A 17,794-nucleotide genomic window follows, 5' to 3' on the forward strand; every position below is an offset into this window, starting at 1 on the left:
AAAGCAGTTCTTCAGGAGCGTTCTTCCAGATGTGTAACTGTTGTTTCTTTTTAAAGCCTCTGTTTGGTGTTGCCATATTTCAGTCTAAAGAACTCCTACAGTAGCATTTTAAAAATCACTGCAGGCATTTCTTGAACAGTTTCAGTGATGTTAGTAATTTGTAAAAGGAAATCTTTGTTGCCTTGTGCTTTCCGTACTTTGCACGGAAAGCCGTCTTAACATCTCAGAGTGAGCTACCATTGAATTACCTGGATGTATTTATAAAAAAGATTGCTTTATTGATATTATGAGCAGTCCTCTTAAAGTAAATTCACCAAAGGGAGCCTAAATTCCATTCTCATTCATTCTCTCTTTTCTGTCTAGAGTTATAAGAACTCTATAATCTGAGACATAACTGCATGCTAAAGCTTCCTTTTGCCCCTGACACTGGAGTCAGTGTTTTCCTTTTGCCCACAATCTGAGTAGGATTCACATTTAGAAGATCCACCCTCCCCTCCACACATACACAGACAGTTCAATCACTGCTATTGCAGCAGGTAATACAAGTCATCTGAAGCTACATGAATGCAAATATTTTCCAACGCCACATTTCTTTGGTTACATCACCATTTGTTTTTGCTTTTTTGAGTGCTGTTGAATGGATGTCTCTTGTTTTTTAACCATGGATTGGTTGTGGTAGGTGATTTATTTATCTTTTGGGTTATTCCTGTTTTACAATGCTAGTTAGTAATTGTCTTCAGTTTTTGAGAAATTACTAAATTTAAAAATAAAAGGGTAGTAAAAGACTTTTATCCAGTAGATTTGTGTTTCTACTTTCAGACAAAATGCCTTTTATGTTCTCCTGATCTCTAAAGCAGAATTGCTATTTAAAAAGTCTTCCATTATTAATGAACTTACATAGGCTACATGTTGGAAATTCAGCCTCCTCATAAATTAAGGCAGCTAGTTGGCATGAATCAAGCCTGTCTGAGTGCTAATATTATATTCATTGTAATGCAAACTGAATGTTGATAGATGCTAGATGCTAAAAAGGTATAATGTGTCAAGTGAACTGAATTATTTTGGAGGATAGAGTACTGCTACTCTAGGAATGGTCTGGAACACAAAGGCCAAGTCTTATGAGGCATTAGCTACCCGAAGTTAGGGACTTCTGCGTAACATTGATTTTTCTGGCATAGTTAAGCATGATCTGATACTCATACTCATGGAGCTTAACAGTGCTGAAATTCCTCTAGATGATGTAGTACAATGAATATACAAATTATAATCAATTTCCAAGTAATATGTAGGGTATTATTTTGCAAATAATTCAACTCTTGTCAAAACTGGTTGTTATACTATTTGATGCTGAGTGTTTTAAAAATGGATTCATTTCCTCCAGTTTCTAGTGAAACTCTTAGGATTCACATACCCTATCTGAAACCATCTGATATTTTAAATTTTCCTCATTTCACTATTTCCCTTTGTTTTACACATTTAATTTGCCTGCATTCTCATGAAGAAATGTTAAACCAGAAGTAAGATTTTTTGTTTTTGTTTTTTGGAGAGTAAATAGTTATTCACTATCATTGAAGAAGTGGTATGGTGATATTACTCTACTAATGTTTAGGAATACAGTCTTTTCAGGAAGATTAGTGTAAGCTCCTGTTTCTTAATCTCTCTGTCCAGTGATAAAATGAGGGGTGTGTTCCTCTTCAGAGGAAGCAAGTACTAAAGCCCCACTGTTCAATGTGAGCAGAAAGCTTGAGTGTCATGGTGCACATGCATGCATGTGCGTGCACACACACGCACACACACACACAGAACAAATAACAATTCCCTGCCCAGCAAAACTGTATCAATTCACTGCAAAGCCCAATAAAGGATGGCTGGATTTCATCTTTGACTTTATATACCTTCCAGATATCAGAGAGATGAATGAGAGTTCTGTAATTGGCAACCCTGCAGTGCCTGTCAAGTTTGGGGGGGTCCCTATTGGTGTTTCCAAGGTGGGAGAGAATTTGATCCTCACTGTTGCCTTGGAGTTTGCTCAGTTGACACCAGGTTTCTATTTCCCAGATAGTTTCAAACCAGCTCCTGAAATTCAAGGAATTTTCAGAGAGTATATTCTCTGAAAATATTGTTTCTCAGACCCCGAACTGGCCAAAGTTCAACACGAATTTTACTTTGTGCACTGGTTTGTGTCCATTCATAGGCCCATTATGCACGGCCGCCGAAACGGCGATTTCGGGTCACGTGGAAAACGCGGAGGGGGAAGACGCGACGCATACCGGTTATGCACGGGGCGGGGCGCGACGGCAGCAAAACCCAGAGTAACCGATTATGCACGCGCCGATCCGGGCGCCGCTTCTGGTTGCGCCCCGCTCACCCGGAAGCTGCGCTTTCTTCCGCGTTTCACTGACACGGCTTTTTCGGCGGCATGCACCGAAGCTGCAGCCGGTTGCAGCCAGCTCCGTGCGTTATCCGTGATTTTAGTCGCCGCCATTCCACCCCGAATGTGCGCTAAACCCCCCGTGCATAATGGGTCATAGTGTTCCTTCAGATATTTATAAGAGATTTCCATTCAGCAATTGCCCCACAACTCCTCTCCCAGCTTTCTTGTTAAACATCCTTGAGTTCAAATAGTAACTATCAGATTTGCTATGCAGGTCATTCAGACAAAACCTGCTGTCTGCAGGTTTCCTCCTCATGATAATGGGGTTACAACTAGGACCCATGGTTTTCTGGACTTGTGTTTGGCCCCTGTCCATTCAGCATCTATCCTATACTGAGTTACACTATGGGTCCTTCTAGACCACAGTTGTATTTTTTTTACTGCAGTAGCTTGCCCAGGGTTTTCTTCATCCCTGTTGTCTAAGATCTGTTAAGTGGATATTCTGGAGTTTGAATCTGGGACTTTGTACAAGGAAAGATGATAATAAGTATGCTGCCAAATAAAAGAAAAAAAGACTAATATTTTCTTCTTCGTACTTCTCTAACAGCTTTAAAATCTTCTTTTTATTATTCTTATTATTTTTCGTTGTCTACCCTCTGACTGCTTCAACTTGGCAGCCTGCATAGCGGACAATCTTGGTAAAGCATTTAGTATATATATGTTGGATCCTCAAGGGCTATGGCTTTTGCCAGATGAAGCACTTTTGATTTTGAGGCTGATGAAACACAGTGCTATTATTGATCTGTGCATGACACAGCCTGTCTCTCTGCTGGCAGAGTGTAGCAACATTTATCCAGGAATTTGTGAAATGTCACTTGGATCATGTTCATAAGGTAAACTGTGTAAAAACCAGGATCCGAGCTGAGAATCTATGTGGAATTGGACGTGACTGTCTTACCCTTACATCCTATATTCCAGTTCAGCCAAGTGATATTTGTTAACCCAATGTCTGTGGTTGTTATATTATGTTCCAGAGAAGTATGATTATCATTTGAAATACCTTGTCCAATAAAGTCATACTTCTTTTTTCCACTCTGTTTTCAAATGCACTTGGGATCGGAATATTTTAAGTCAGTAAATGTGATCTGAACAACATGTCAATAATTTCTGTTCTATTTGTAACAAATTGATGGTTCTCATACATCACACAGTAAAAGAATCTGTTTATATTCCCTGTAGGGTTTTTTTGCTAGCCTCAGTTCACCTACAGGTAGATGTGCGTGCATGTGTGTGTATCATTAAAATCACAGCATGCTCTGTGGTCACAAAATCTACAGCTTTGATCTTATGGTAATACTGTTTAAAAAAAACCCATTCCAAGTTTTCAAGATGTTTGGGTATATATTTCAAAAATATCTGGATTATGTATTTTAAAAATATGCAAACAAATTTCCCCCCTTTTTTGAAAACCAAATTGGTAACTCAAATGTGAAGCAAATTTTCTACCAGCTATTTTTTTAAACTAGCTTTTCTGTTTTATATTCCACTTAAAACGTGTAATGAGCTGTTCAAGGATAACCCGGGCTACAGAAACTAATGTTGCTTCTGTAGTTAACATTTATAAAGTAATTCAGATCTGAACAATGATAAATGGTTAATGTTAAATGTTTCTCTCCTTTTCAGTAATATTAAAACTACGGATTTTATTTGTTGATAAAAAATTGCCACAATAGCATTTCATATCACTTGGTTGAGGCTACGTGCAGTCTGAGTCATTCCTACAGAGAATCCCATCAAGTTGCTTGGTATTATTCCTGTGCTGAATATAGGAAGCTGAGAGTATGTCTTGCCAAAGAACACTAATAAGTTCATGGCTCAGATGAGATCTGAACCAGTGATATTCTGGCACACAACGCACACCATTAGCCACTGTACTGCCATGTCCATTTAGTTCAGCATGTACTGCTGTTTTCAGAATTGTACTCAGCATCTTGGTCCATGTGCTGCTTCCCCCCCACCCCCAATGCTGTGTGATTTCTTGCCTTCATCTAATCCCCTGCCAAAGTGTTCGCAGAAGCATTTAGCCAGGCCCCTCTCTTTGATGGGCTATAAAGACTGACAATGCCAGCACTCTGGAGGGAGCAGGGTAAGTTGCTCAGAGAGTTAATAGCTCTGAGCCAAATGGCTCCTCGACAGTAAGCCACAAAGCACAATATTGAAAAGCTTGAGAACCACAAGCACAGGTGGAGCTTGACAACAATATTGGGGCCAGGATTGGCAACAATAATCTGCAGGTGGACAGGTGCCCAGCTTTCCTATCACAGGGCTTATTCTGTTCTATTAGACTGGTGGCATTTTTAAACTACTTTTAAGCTGTTCATTAACAAGAGGCTTTTAAAAGCAAGAACAGATGTAGAATTAACACAAGAGTGGGAATATCTATTTTCATTTTCACATCCTCACAGATCTGATTTGATCTCCCCTCCCAAAATATCTCAAAACATGTTAACCAAACACAAAGCTCTCAGGACCAAAAAAGAAAAAAAATCAGGGTATAGGCCTCCTTTGTGTTCTTATTTTGAACGATATCCCATCCTGTCTCAAAATCTTAAATGTCATATAAATGTCATATTTCTTATGTTTTGCAGACTCTCTTGAGTCTTACTTTAAAAGGCCAATTCAAAAGGGAGATGGTCAAGTTAAAAATAAGGTTAAATTTGGGTGTCAGTTTCACCTAACCACACATCTTTCTCAGCCTTTGCCAGAGGCTGTCTGTTACCCATTGGAGCAAGTAGATTTTAATTTATGTACTTCAGATATGCCCCACCTTCCTCTCCCATGGGAACCAAAGCATCTTACATTATTCTCTTCCACTTGGTAGCTTAGGCGAAGCGTATGTGACTGGCCCAGGTCATCCAACAAGGTTCCATGGCAGAGAGTCAATATGAATCTCGATCCCCAGATTCTAGTCTGAGGGGCTTTCCGCACCGGGATCTTTGTAGCAAATTGGTTGCTGAATGAAAAATCGCCATTTAAAATAGTGGAATTCGTCGTTATGCATACCTGCTTTTGTAGTGGAATCCAGTTGCGTTTTGTAGCGTTTCCCACAGGCTTCCGGTCTCGGCAAAAATCGCTAGAAAGGAAGCGCTATTGCCAAGCTCGTCCCGCCCCTGGCCGTCAAGCAGCCAATGGGCAGCCGTTAGCATGCTCCCAAACAGCCCCTTTCCCTTTAAGAAAGCTTTAAAAAAAAAAAAAACAGACCCATTGCAACGAATCTGTGTTGATTCGTTGCAACGGAGAGACCCATCCAGCTGCCTGGTGTGTTTGAGCTGTCGTTTGATCGTTGCCACGCTCCCTCCGAGTGAAAAAAAAAATCCCCCCCCCCTCTCACGGGCCCGATTTTCGGCTGAATGAATGTGTAAAAAATAAAGGGAAAATACATCAGCAAACGGGCTTTTCTGTTCTTTGTGCTTAGTGACTGAAGGGGAGGGACTGAAGCCGGGGAAGCCTCTAAACAGAAAGAGGCTCGCTGTCATTTCATCGTTGCCACGCTCCCTCCGAGTGGAAAAAAAAAATCCCCCCCCCTCTCACGGGCCCGATTTTCGGCTAAATGAATGTGTAAAAAATAAAGGGAAAATACATCAGCAAACGGGCTTTTCTGTTCTTTGTGCTTAGTGACTGAAGGGGAGGGACTGAAGCCGGGGAAGCCTCTAAACAGAAAGAGGCTCGCTGGTGCGTTTATCCCCGCTCGCTCAGAGAAAAAAAAAATGGCGATCGCTTCGCCGGAAGATCAGAGGAGAGAGCCAGGGGGAGGGACTTTGTAGAAACCGCAACAATGTTAACGCACAGGTCTTTTTCGCTAGTGTTGCAGATTGGTTGCAGGAGTGTATTGCTTTCCGGAGGGTGAATCCACTTTTGGGGGTTTCCTTGAAAGCGCTACAAGGAAGCGCTTTTTGCAGATCGGTTTCAGGTGTGTGGCAGATTGTTAACGACGTTGTGCATAACGGCAAATCAGTAGCGTTTTCAATTGGCAACCATTGTGCGATTTTGAAGGCGTGCGAAAAGCCCCTGACATTTTGGCCATTGCACCATACTGGCTCTCAAGGGTTTGTTGTTGTTGTTTAAAACAAATGAATAGCACACTTAAATTGTAGCGTTACAATATAGAACACTGAACTGGGATGCAAGGAAGTAATGTGAACACGGGAGAGAATCAAAGAAAATTGCTGTTCTGCCAACAGTAGTTCCTATTCTTAAAGACCATTTCCATGCAGGTCATTTGTCCCAAGTTCTGTATTCTTAGATTTCTCCTCCCCCCATTTCCCCCCACCGTATCATGTCTTTTGCTAGGTTTTTATTGTTTTTTTCTGAAAGCTGCACCACTCTAAAGTTTGTGAAAAGCCTACATGGCCGCTGTGTGGCTGGAAAACTTTGGATTTTCTTGGTCTTGCTCATACAGCAGTCATTTCCTGACAATGGCCATTTCCTCCTCCCAGCATTGGGGGACGGGGCGTTTTTAAATCAGCAGCTGAATTTCATTATTTCTTTCTATGTTAAATGTTGCCAAGTGACTTTCAGCTTATGGCAACCCTATGAATTAATGTCCTCCCAAATGTCCTGTTAATGGCCTTGCTCATGTCTTGCAAACGTAGGGCTATGGTTTCCTTGATTGAGTCAACCCATCTCAAGTTGGGTTTTCAACTTTGCCTGCTGCCTTCAACTTTTCCTTGCATTATTGTCTTTTCCACTTTTGCCTTTTCATAATTTGACCCAAGTATGATCTTGCTATATCATTATAGCAATACTTTTCCATCCGGGTTCGGGTCTCCAAGACAGAGGAAACTATTATAACATGAAAATAAGATTAAGAGCATGTAGAAATATATCCAAACAAACCACCAAATAAACACGTGAAGAGGAGGAAAGGTCCATGAGGGGACACAAGGCAAAATAAAAAAAAGTATTGAGACTGATTGAAAGTCACAGACAGGTCTCCCTGAGAAAGGAATTCTCTAAATTACCATCTTTATTTTTTTTTAAGTAAGTACCTTTTGCTTTGCAGGGGTATAGAGATACTGAGGAGACAGGCGACTTTTTCAACTGCAATAGCTTGTTTTAAATACAGGCTGCTGCAGTAAAAACAGCAAATCTATGAAACTGTATTTAATTATTTTATTTATAGTGCACCTTTCTCACATACTCGAGACAAATAATGCATGTGGTTAACTTGTCAGTCAGTCAGTAACCTTTTATTGGCATAAAGTGGTTAACTTGTAGTCGACCATAGCAGTCAGACTGCTATCTCATTACCAGATTTTCTTAAGAACATGTAGAGATTGATATCATCAGCTTGTTGATGACAACCAACCCCAAAATAATTGATTTTTCCTAAGGGCTTTACATAGACCCATTATGCACGGGGGTTGTAGCGCACATTCGGGGTGGAATGGCGGCGACTAAAATCACCGATAACGCACAGAGCCGGCTGCAACTGGCCGCAGCTTCGGTGCATGCCGCCGAAAAAGCCGCGTCAGTGAAACGCGGAAGAAAGCGCAGCTTCCGGGTGACCGGGGTGCAACCAGAAGCGGCGCCCGGATCGCTGCGTGCATAATCGGTTACTCTGGGTTTTGCTGCCGTCGGGCCTGCCCCGTACATAACCGGTATGCGTCGCGTCTTCCCCCTCCGTGTTTTCCATGTGACCCGAAATCGCCGTTTCGGTGGCCGTGCATAATGGGCCATAGAGCAGAAATTCCCAACTATGGTTCCATGGACTCCCAGGGGTCTGTGGGAGCTCCAGTGGAGGTCTGTGGCTTTTCCCCTTCTGCCTTAATTTACTTGGCCATAAGCTCGCATAAAGTACTGGCAACTTCCATTGCTCCCATTCCCCCAAGCATGAGTGAATTCTCTTGTGGTTTCTGTGCCCCGGAGGGCATGCCCACTCCCATCTTACCTTCTGTCTCACCCCTTCCTCAAGCCTACCTGTTAATGCAGAGTTTGATGTCACTTCTAGTGATATGTCACTTGGGGTGTGGCAGGGAGGCATGGCCAGCTGACATAACTTCTAGGACCCCTCAAAGCCTAAAAAAAAAAATTTCAGAAGCTCTTCCATGGTCAAAAGTTTGAAAAAGGCTGACATTCTCGGAGGGCAGAATCATGCCATATGGAATTCCACAGGCTAGGTCCTATACATCCTATAACCAGACCTGAAGCCAGATTGAAAAGGGTCTAGATTATTTAGCCATTCTTATAGATGGCTACTGTATTCAGAGCAAGATATGTGACTTATACAGGCTCTAACCAAAGAACAAAAAAAATCATAGTTCTAACAGTATTTCATGACAACAAAATTTGAGCTAAATAGCACCTTTAAGACCAACAGAGATTTATTCAAGGTGTGAGCTTTTGTGTGCATGCACACTTCCTCAGACAATGTATACATGCCCACAAAAGCTCACACCTTGTATAAATCTCTATTGGTCTTAAAGGACCTTCAGACTAACATGGCTGCCCACTTGCATATTTCATGCCAAAATGAGCTGACCACAGGTAACCAAATTGGTCACCAAATTTTAATCATTTACATAATCAAAGCAATGCCCTCCAGCACCACCTTTATACCCCACTGCACCCCCATACTAGCCCAAGAACTGCGCATACAGGGGATCCCGACCGGAGACTTTGGGGGTTGAACTGGAGTTACTATGTGATTGTATTATAATCAGAAGTATAAATGCTTTGTTTTAGAGAGCTTGTGTGTTCTCTGCCATTTTGGATCACTGCTTTTCCTGCGGGGAGCCCTCAGCTGACAAAGTATCTTTTGATTTCTTATCCTTGGTGTTTTTTTAATTGGAGTGTTAAGGACACAAAGTTACTGAGCCTTTTTGACTAAAGGGATTTTTTAAAAGTAGCAGACAGATACTACCTCTTTGACTGGCCAAGTGAAGCTGTCCTGAGTTCGTGGCTGATTTATAATAGACTAGTAATAAAATCCATTGTGGGGAAATTTACAACAGGCTCTAGAAAAGGGTGGGGGAGCGACAGGCTGTTGTAAAGATGGTGGTTGGGATCTCTACAGATTTTCTTTTGTTATTTCATCACAGTCTTGTGGCTGAGGAGTCATATTTCTATTTAAAAGTTTTTGTCGTCTGCACTCATTCTAGTGAAGAACAAGCTACACAGATTTCCACTGTGTCATTATAGTTGAAAGGGGGCCCCCTTGGGTTTGAACTAATTATTGCTTTAGAATGGTTCTGTTAAATGGCCATTCTCTGTGTCTTATCTGCCATAACAGAGCTGCTTCCCACTCTATGGCTAGGTGTGGTGTGACAGAGTCTCAGGTTCAATGGCTCTTTTCAAAGGCTTTGGCTGCATGCCAGCATGAACAAAGGCTTTGTCTGCTCTAAGGGGAGAAACTTGTAGGTGTTGCCCAACAGAATCTCTGATTCAGAGTGGGACGTTTCTAAGGCTTTGGCTGCAGCCTGACTGACTGGAGGATTTTCTCCCCCATCCCTGGCTTTGGATGGAACTGGGAGTCTGGAGATATGAGGTGCATGCATTCTCCCCACAGACTTGGCTGGGGTTCTCCTGGGCAGCCTGATTTCAATTGAGCTACCCAGAGAGCCCTCCCTAGAGCTAATCCTGCTGGGTATTCCGGCTTAGACTGCACTGCTCAACGGAGTCTGCCAATCAGCTGATCCTGAGAGGAGAGTTCTGCTCACAAGTTCAGCTGGGGTCCTGCTGAGCAACCCAGTTTTGCTGGTAATTCCCAAATATATCTGTGATTTTTTTCAGTTCTCCTGCAAAATCCCAGATCACTTTGGAAAGCCAAAATATACCAATTTTCATATACGTATATTGTTTTGGATAGACCCAAATGCACACCCCTACTCAACAGCTTATCCTCCATTAACTTCTTCCAGGGTAATCTCTGGGAGCCAAACTCCTAAAAGCTCTGGTATGGATTCACAATGTAACAAGAAGAGTTTAAATTTTACTTGCAGCTACCTAGTTCTGTAGCTCTTGATAAGTCCTTTGGAACAGCATGGGAAACAAATAGCTAGATATATACAAAATATAAGTAATGCATCAAGTCTAGTCAGCTTTAGCAGTGAGCTATTCCTAATAATAAACATATGACAACTGAACATCTGGAAGCTTGAAATCCAGGTATTCCTCAAGCAATGAAAGAAGAAAAATGGAAATTGAAAGAGGCCACCTTGTCAGATAAGATGGACAGAGCACAAGGGAGAAGAAAAAACTCTAAAATGTAGAATTTTCTTAGCTGAGTTTGGCAAGAGCTGCCAAGATCACACATTTATAAACCATTTCTAGGTACTTACAGCAAGACAACATCTTATTTCACAAAATGTCAAGTAAATGAAGGCAATGCAGAGGACTTTTTAACGAGTACTTTAGCTAGTTGCTAGACTTCATCAGCCTTTAGAGACCACTAAGTACCCTTTGGTTAATTGGCCAGTGGTAGATTAATCTTTTATTCCAGCAGCAGTGTTTTAACACCCCTTGCACTCTGACAGAGTAGTAGCTGAATGACAAAATAATATTGTGCATGAATAATAAGCAGAAAAGTTAAATTAGCATTTCATATTTTATATGCCATACCTGTATGTCAGAAAGAAAAACTTTCTTTTTTTAAGTCCCTGACATTCAACTGTTTTTTTTTTAAAAAACCCCAATCCAATGTTGACATCTCATTGAGTTGAATCTTCCTAATTACTGCTAATTGCCTATCAAGACTTTGTTCCCCGTGAAGTGCAGTTGTCTAGTATAAATGAACACAGTTTTAACACGCGCAGCATAGACATCCATGACACTTGAGGTGTGTTACATTATTATGAGGTCATACTAAATATGGTTTGCAATTAACAAAGCAGCTTTTAAAGATACTTAAAAGTACTGAAAATGCCAATCTCTAATGAAGTGTTTAAACTACATCTCCACAGAGTAATGCAGATGTTTGTATAGGTAACAAATATTGCCTTAAAACTTTTTGAAAAGGATATTCATACAAAGGTTTTACAGATTATGTTAAAACATTTTGGGTTTTATTTTTTACATACTGAAAGCCTGCTCCAGATCATCATAACATAGAGACAAAAATACAACAAAGTGAGCATATAGGAACTAAGCATACAGTACCACAAACATCTAAATACACCCATCTTCCTACCACTCTTGGAGACACAAATTAACAGATTTGATATAAATATGTACAATTTGGGGGTTTCATTTTTTAGAGAGCATTGCACCATCTCATTTATGCTTCTAATGATTATTGTGACAGGCTTATTGTCTGGTCTGGGGGTTTAAACTGGGCTGCCCAACAAAGCCCAAGCTGATGTTGTGGGAAGAGTTTTCCGTGCAAGATTGGCTCCAGGGTTGGCTTTGTTGGGCAGCCTGGTTCATACCAGGTTCCCCAGCTTGGAGACGTTACTCTCCCCCTTTAGTTGGTTTTTCAACCCCTCTTTTTCAGTTTTTCAAAGTTATTTCACTTTTCTAAGAGTTGCAATTTTTCATCAACTATTTTTCTTGGTTAGAATAAATGCTTTACCCTTTGTGGAATTGTGAGGTCACTGTGAGGTTTATTAGCCATCTTCAGAGACTCTACCTTTGTGGTAGAGTTAAAACATTGTATTTAGTTGTCATTTGCATTTGTCTATAAGAGATACGTATCTATTGCCCTTATTGAGCAGGCTTTCTCACTGTTAACCAGATTCCCATCTGTTATATCTTTTGGTTGGTAATGATAGGCATGTTAGTTTTTCAATGGTAAATTTATATTTTGTGCCCTTAGAAATTGTTTGGTATTTGTTAAAAATATCTCTGGGGTTAAGAGAACAGCTGTTTTATTAGTTTTGCCAATGAGCATTGGGATATATAGGCACTGTAACTTTGAAATAGGAACAGAACAAGACTTGTTGGCCCATTATGCACGGGCCATAAGGCCCGCACACGCAGCAGCAGCGCTTTGGTTAAAATCACAGAGAACGCACGCTGCCGCCGCGAGTGCGGGCGCCTTCTGGCCCCGGGCTCCAGAAGACCCGCGTTAAGCGAACGCGGGATCTTCCGAAGCTTCTCGGGTAAGCCGGGGCTGTGGCGGCCCGGCGCTGTGCATAATCGGCAGCGCCGGGCTTATTGGGCCGCCCAGCCTTGACCTGCGGTGTCCCTTAAGGGACACCGCTCGCCCCTATGGGCTCCGTGGCAGCACTGAGCTGGCAGGGGCGACCCCCTGCCACCCCCACTCCCCCAGCCCCTCCCCACCCCCTCCCCACCTCCCCTGCCCACGGCGCTGCACTTACCTTGGCCGGGCCTCCTAGCCCCAGTGAAAAGCGCGCACACGCGCTACACTGGGGCAACCCAGCATCCTCCGTTACACCGGGGCAACCCAGCATCCCCCAGCATCCCCCGCTCCCGTGCGTTCATGCGTTCAACGGCATGGCGCCAGCGCGCGGAATCTGGTGCCGTGCATAAAGGGCCATTAAGAAGCCATTTATCTGCAAAAAATTGAAATCAGGAGTTTACAGGATTTACTGTAGCCTTACATCACAGTATAATTTTAATTGTTAGCCGCCTCGAAGTGACAAAAGTCATGCGAGGTGGGATAAAAATCCAAGATTGATTGATTGATTGATTGATTGATTGATTGATGCAAATAATCACTAAAGTTGTGTGATCACTTGATTGAACTTGAGTTCAATCTTCCAGAATTTTAATCAAAAGTCAATATGAATGTTGTAACATGATTTTATTCTAGCACACACTTTTCATAACTTGGAGTTAGATGGACGTAGTTAGTCCTCATAAGGACCCATTATGCACGGGGGGAATAGCGCACATTTGGGGTGGAATGGCGGCAACTAATATCACGGATAATGCACGGTGCCGGCTGCAACTGGCTGCAGATTCGATGCACGCCCTCGAAAACCACGTTATCGAAACACAGAAGAAACCGCAGCTTCCCTGGCGACCAGGGCCCAATCAGAAGCGGCGCCAAAGGCGCCGTGTGCATAACCAGGGAGTTCCGGGTTGAGTGCCAGAGCCACAATCGAAGCGGCTGCTGGAACGCCGCAGCAGGCAGGAGTGCACCAAAGGGAACGGGGACAGAAAGGCAGCCGGGGAGCCCAAAGGGGAGGGGAATCAGGGGAGCATCTCAGGCAGCAGGCCGGGGCGCAGAGCCCCGGTGGAGAACAGAGAGCAGCATGTCCCTATCTAGGGATGGCACAGAGGCCACCTCACTGATCACCCACCAATCCCTGAACCTTCCCCAACCACAAACGACAGCACAGGTTAGGGGGTATATGCAAACAGACAAACTTTATAAAACAGTAAAATAGTATAAACCAGTGCAAAACAGTAATACAAACAAGTGTGAACAGCAAGACAAACTCAAAACGCGAGGGGTAAACAGTATTAAAGGGGACAAATTAGGGGGCAGAGGAAACGGGGCAGCAAACAAGGGGAGGGCGAACTGGGAGCAAACTAAGGGGACAGGAACGTGCAGACACCAGAAACCCCCCCCCCAAAGTCAAGCTTCAGGATGGCGGCATCTGTGGCGGCAGCTCACGTTGGCACTGAGGAGGGTCCGGCAGCAGTGGAGTCGCTTGCTCCCTCCCCCTCCGCTTGCTCAGCGCTTGCTCCCTCCCCCTCCATGCCCGTCGGACCCAGCAGGGCTGTGCCTGCGCAGGCTGCAGCCGCCCTTCCTGGCGTCTGCCTCCAACGCTGCGCCCACTTGACACAGCAGCGCGCTCGCCTCACTTCCCCTTGGCTCCGCATCGACGCCTTGATGCCCGCCGCTCTGGATTTTGCCGCTGTTCCACCCCATCCGTTACACCCGCCGTTACACCCCGTGTATAACCGGTTTGCTTCGCCTCTCCCCCCTCCGCATTTTCCATGTGACCCGAAATCGCCATTTCGGCGGCCGTGCATAATGGGCCTAGCCGATACATATGGTAAGGTACATAAACACATGCAATCAAAGTCCAGTGTAGTTTGGCTAGATTTGAGTCTAGTAGCACATTATAGAGATCAATAAAATTTGGGTGGGGAGGGGGGTATAAGCTTTCTTGCGCCAAAGCCCCATTTGTCATTAATTAATGGAACTGGAACTGTCACTCTCTAAAGCTTATGCCAAAGTATCTTGTTGATCTCTAAAATGCTACTGGACTCAAATCTAGTTGTTTTATTGCAAAAGTTATTATTTTGCTCTTTGTGACTATGTATATATGTCATCCTCTCTAGAGTGGAGTCCACTGCACACATCTGATGAAGTGTGGTACAATCTATAAATGCTTCCACTTGAATAAAAAACTTTTGAAGTCATTGAACTGCTACAGGACATCTCTTTATTTCTTATGCAACAACCCAAAAACATTTGGTGTTCTTCCACAAATGGGTCACTGGGGAGAGTGTAGAAATGTTTCCGAATTGGAACTGGAAAGGGAGCCTCATGATTGGAAAATATGACAGGAAGGACAGCTGCTTCCTGCATTGGGCTGGGAGGAACCACAGGGGAGTATTCGAGACAGGTGCAGCAACAGGGAGTTGTGTGGAAGGGGAGTCCTACTCTCCAAAGAGTGTTAGCAACTGCTAGTCTCTGGGCAGTGCTAACAACTATTTTGCTTCTGTGGGGAGCCTCAGGAACACATTAGGGAAAGGAGACTCCATGACTCATGATGATGCCCTGCTAGGGGCAGGCTTCAGTGGGCTGACAGGATGTGTTTGGTTCCCAGGGATGGGGGCCTGTTGTACCAGGGGTAGAGGTCATCTTCCCTCCATGAGTCTACCTACCAGACCCCAGAAGGGGAGAAGAAACAATCAAAATGTGGGTCCTCAGCTCTATTTTTCACTGTACAAGCCTGGTGCCATTGCTGAAAAAGCCCTGTCGTGGTAACCCTCTAATCTCTGAGTACACAGAGCAGGGCTTCTCCTGAGAATCTTAACTCAATGCCTGTATAGTATAGAAGGAGCCAGTCCTTAAAGTACTATGGCTCAAAGTAATTTATGGCCTATAAATTTATAACCAGAGTTAAATTATGCTTGGAAACAAATGGGCACCCACTGCAGATCTTTCAGCATTCAGGTTATTAACCCCTATATTGCACCCCTGACAGTAGTTGAGCTGCTGCACATTACATCAACTGGAGCTTCCAAACCACTTTTTAAGGCAGCCCCATAAAGTGAATCACAGTAAATTAACCCAGATGTGATTGCAACATAGGTCACCTCAGCTAGATCATACTTCTCAAGGAAGGACCATAGCTGGCATATTAGCCAAACATTGAGTGCAGCATGTCATGCAAGGAAACTTGAGCCTTCAAGCATAGGCTAAGATCCAGCAGAACTTGGATTACTAACCTGTTCCTTAAAGTGGAATGCAGTCCACTTCAGAGAAGCTGACTCTACAATCCCCAAGCAGATTTTCCATTGACCAGCACCACCTCAGTCTTTTCTGGATTCAACTTTAGTTTATTAACACTCCAGGCAGAAGGGTGCCATGGCTGATGGTATCAAAAACTGCTAGAAGGCTCAGGAAAATGTTAGAGACTCACAACAAACCTCCTGATAATGCTAGGAACAGCCAGGAACAATGCCACTTTCGTACCAAAGAGATGTCTGAATCTCCATCGAATGCACCAATGGGTGTGCATAATCAGGACTGCCTGAAGCTGTTTATCCATAACCTATTTAAGCATTTTGTCCCAAAAGTTATGCTTGGTGCCCGTTTTTCAGTCAGTAGGTTCCGGGGATGCTTTCTTCATGTCCACCTCTTTTTACGTCCTGAATTTATTCTCAGATGAGTGCATTAAACTAAAATTAGACATTGAGACCAATACCGCTAGAGAGGGTGATAATGATAATAGCAATAATAACAATAATAATAATAAAAGTACACTCCAGTACTGAGTACCAGCATAAACTGAAGTGCTATCCCAAGCCTCATTCAGTAACAGAAAAAGAGAGTAGACCCTTAGGAACAGCCTAGTAGGCATCTGCAATGCGAGGGGGGAATTGGTAAACATTGGCACAACCTCATATAGGAGTACTGGCATTTTTAACAGCAACAGAAGCTGTGCTAAGAACACTTTCCTGGAAGCGAGCATCATTGAATAGATCTGAATGGGATTCAGAGAAGACATGCCCAGGATTGCTCTCAAACTAATGATTAACGTTAGCAGGAGTAGAGCATTGAATGTATTATCGATGACAATAAATCATAGGGCAGAACTGTTGTTTGGGTTGGCTTTAGGTAGCTGGGAGAAAACCAGTAAAGAGGTATAACTGTAATATGTTTCAGTTTTATTTTAATATGTCTAAAGTTTTACTGTTGTTCAGAGCTCTTGGTTAATTTAGTTCATGGTAGGTGGTTATTTATAGTTATTGGACAGCAACTTTCAAAACAGCAATTTTTATACCACATGAATATATGTTGTACCCCATAAAACATTAATTTATATACCTATCGTTCATTCCCCTTCTCAAACAAATTCTCCCAAATTCAGTTTTTTTAACCCAGATAGAAGAATCCCGATTGTGTAGTTTTTATTTTTTTTTAATGAAATAACTTACTCTGTTTGAATTCAGAACTGATTCAGACTGTGACTGCCACCTGTCTATCCCACTTGTTCAGATCCAGTGGCTGGCAAGATAAAGTATCAAATTAGTCAGGATGTAAATGAGAAATTATGCTCATGATTATGAACATGAGAAATTATGAACATGTAGACTTTTTCTTTGGGTTCAAATTGACAGAGATGGAAAGCATAGTAAACACATTAGTAACACAGCAAAAGAGGTGAAGGGGAGGCATGACCCTAAGACATGTGTGGAGAAAGAGATAATTGGGTAAAAAAATATTTTTAGTTTATTTTCTGCTTTCATCTTCCTTTTCAAGAGCTCTTCTGCTTCTTTCTCTTTTGCTTTCCCTGGACTTTGCTTTCATGCATGGCCTCAAAATGCCTACTTATTGAGTCTTTCTATAAAAATAATATTAATATTTTTTCTGTTTCTTGATAATTTTTTTCTCCTCACAACACAACATAGTGAACCTACCATGAGTGGTTCTAAGCTATAGCTTCTTTCACATTACCTAATTGGGAGTCTTCAAAAGGGAAGGGTTTTTTTACTCCTCTGAGAGATTTCAATACCATTTTGTCTAATTGTTCCTTATGTTAAACTACCCATATTATAAGCATCTTTGGAATATTAAAATAGTACTATTGGTGGGCTCTTAAGGAGCCTTGTGGTGTTATGTCATTAAAAGCTTGGTGACTTTCTGCTGACTACAGACTGGTAAAAGATTATTTCAGCTATTACAGGAATGAGGAGAATCGCTGCTATATTCTGTGGGGTAGAAAATTAAAGCAAATACCAAATACTTCTTGTTATAGTTATAAGGCATACATA

General features: G+C 42.6%; 1 protein-coding gene across 6 annotated transcripts in view; it reads left to right on the forward strand.

The window, feature by feature from the left end:
• The window catches only part of CNTLN (centlein), a 206,252-nt gene that overhangs the window by 149,801 nt on the left and 38,657 nt on the right, over positions 1–17,794 (forward strand). The window lies entirely within an intron of this gene.

This window comes from Paroedura picta, chromosome 7 (genome assembly GCF_049243985.1).
Source record: "Paroedura picta isolate Pp20150507F chromosome 7, Ppicta_v3.0, whole genome shotgun sequence".
NCBI classification, from domain to species: domain Eukaryota; kingdom Metazoa; phylum Chordata; class Lepidosauria; order Squamata; family Gekkonidae; genus Paroedura; species Paroedura picta.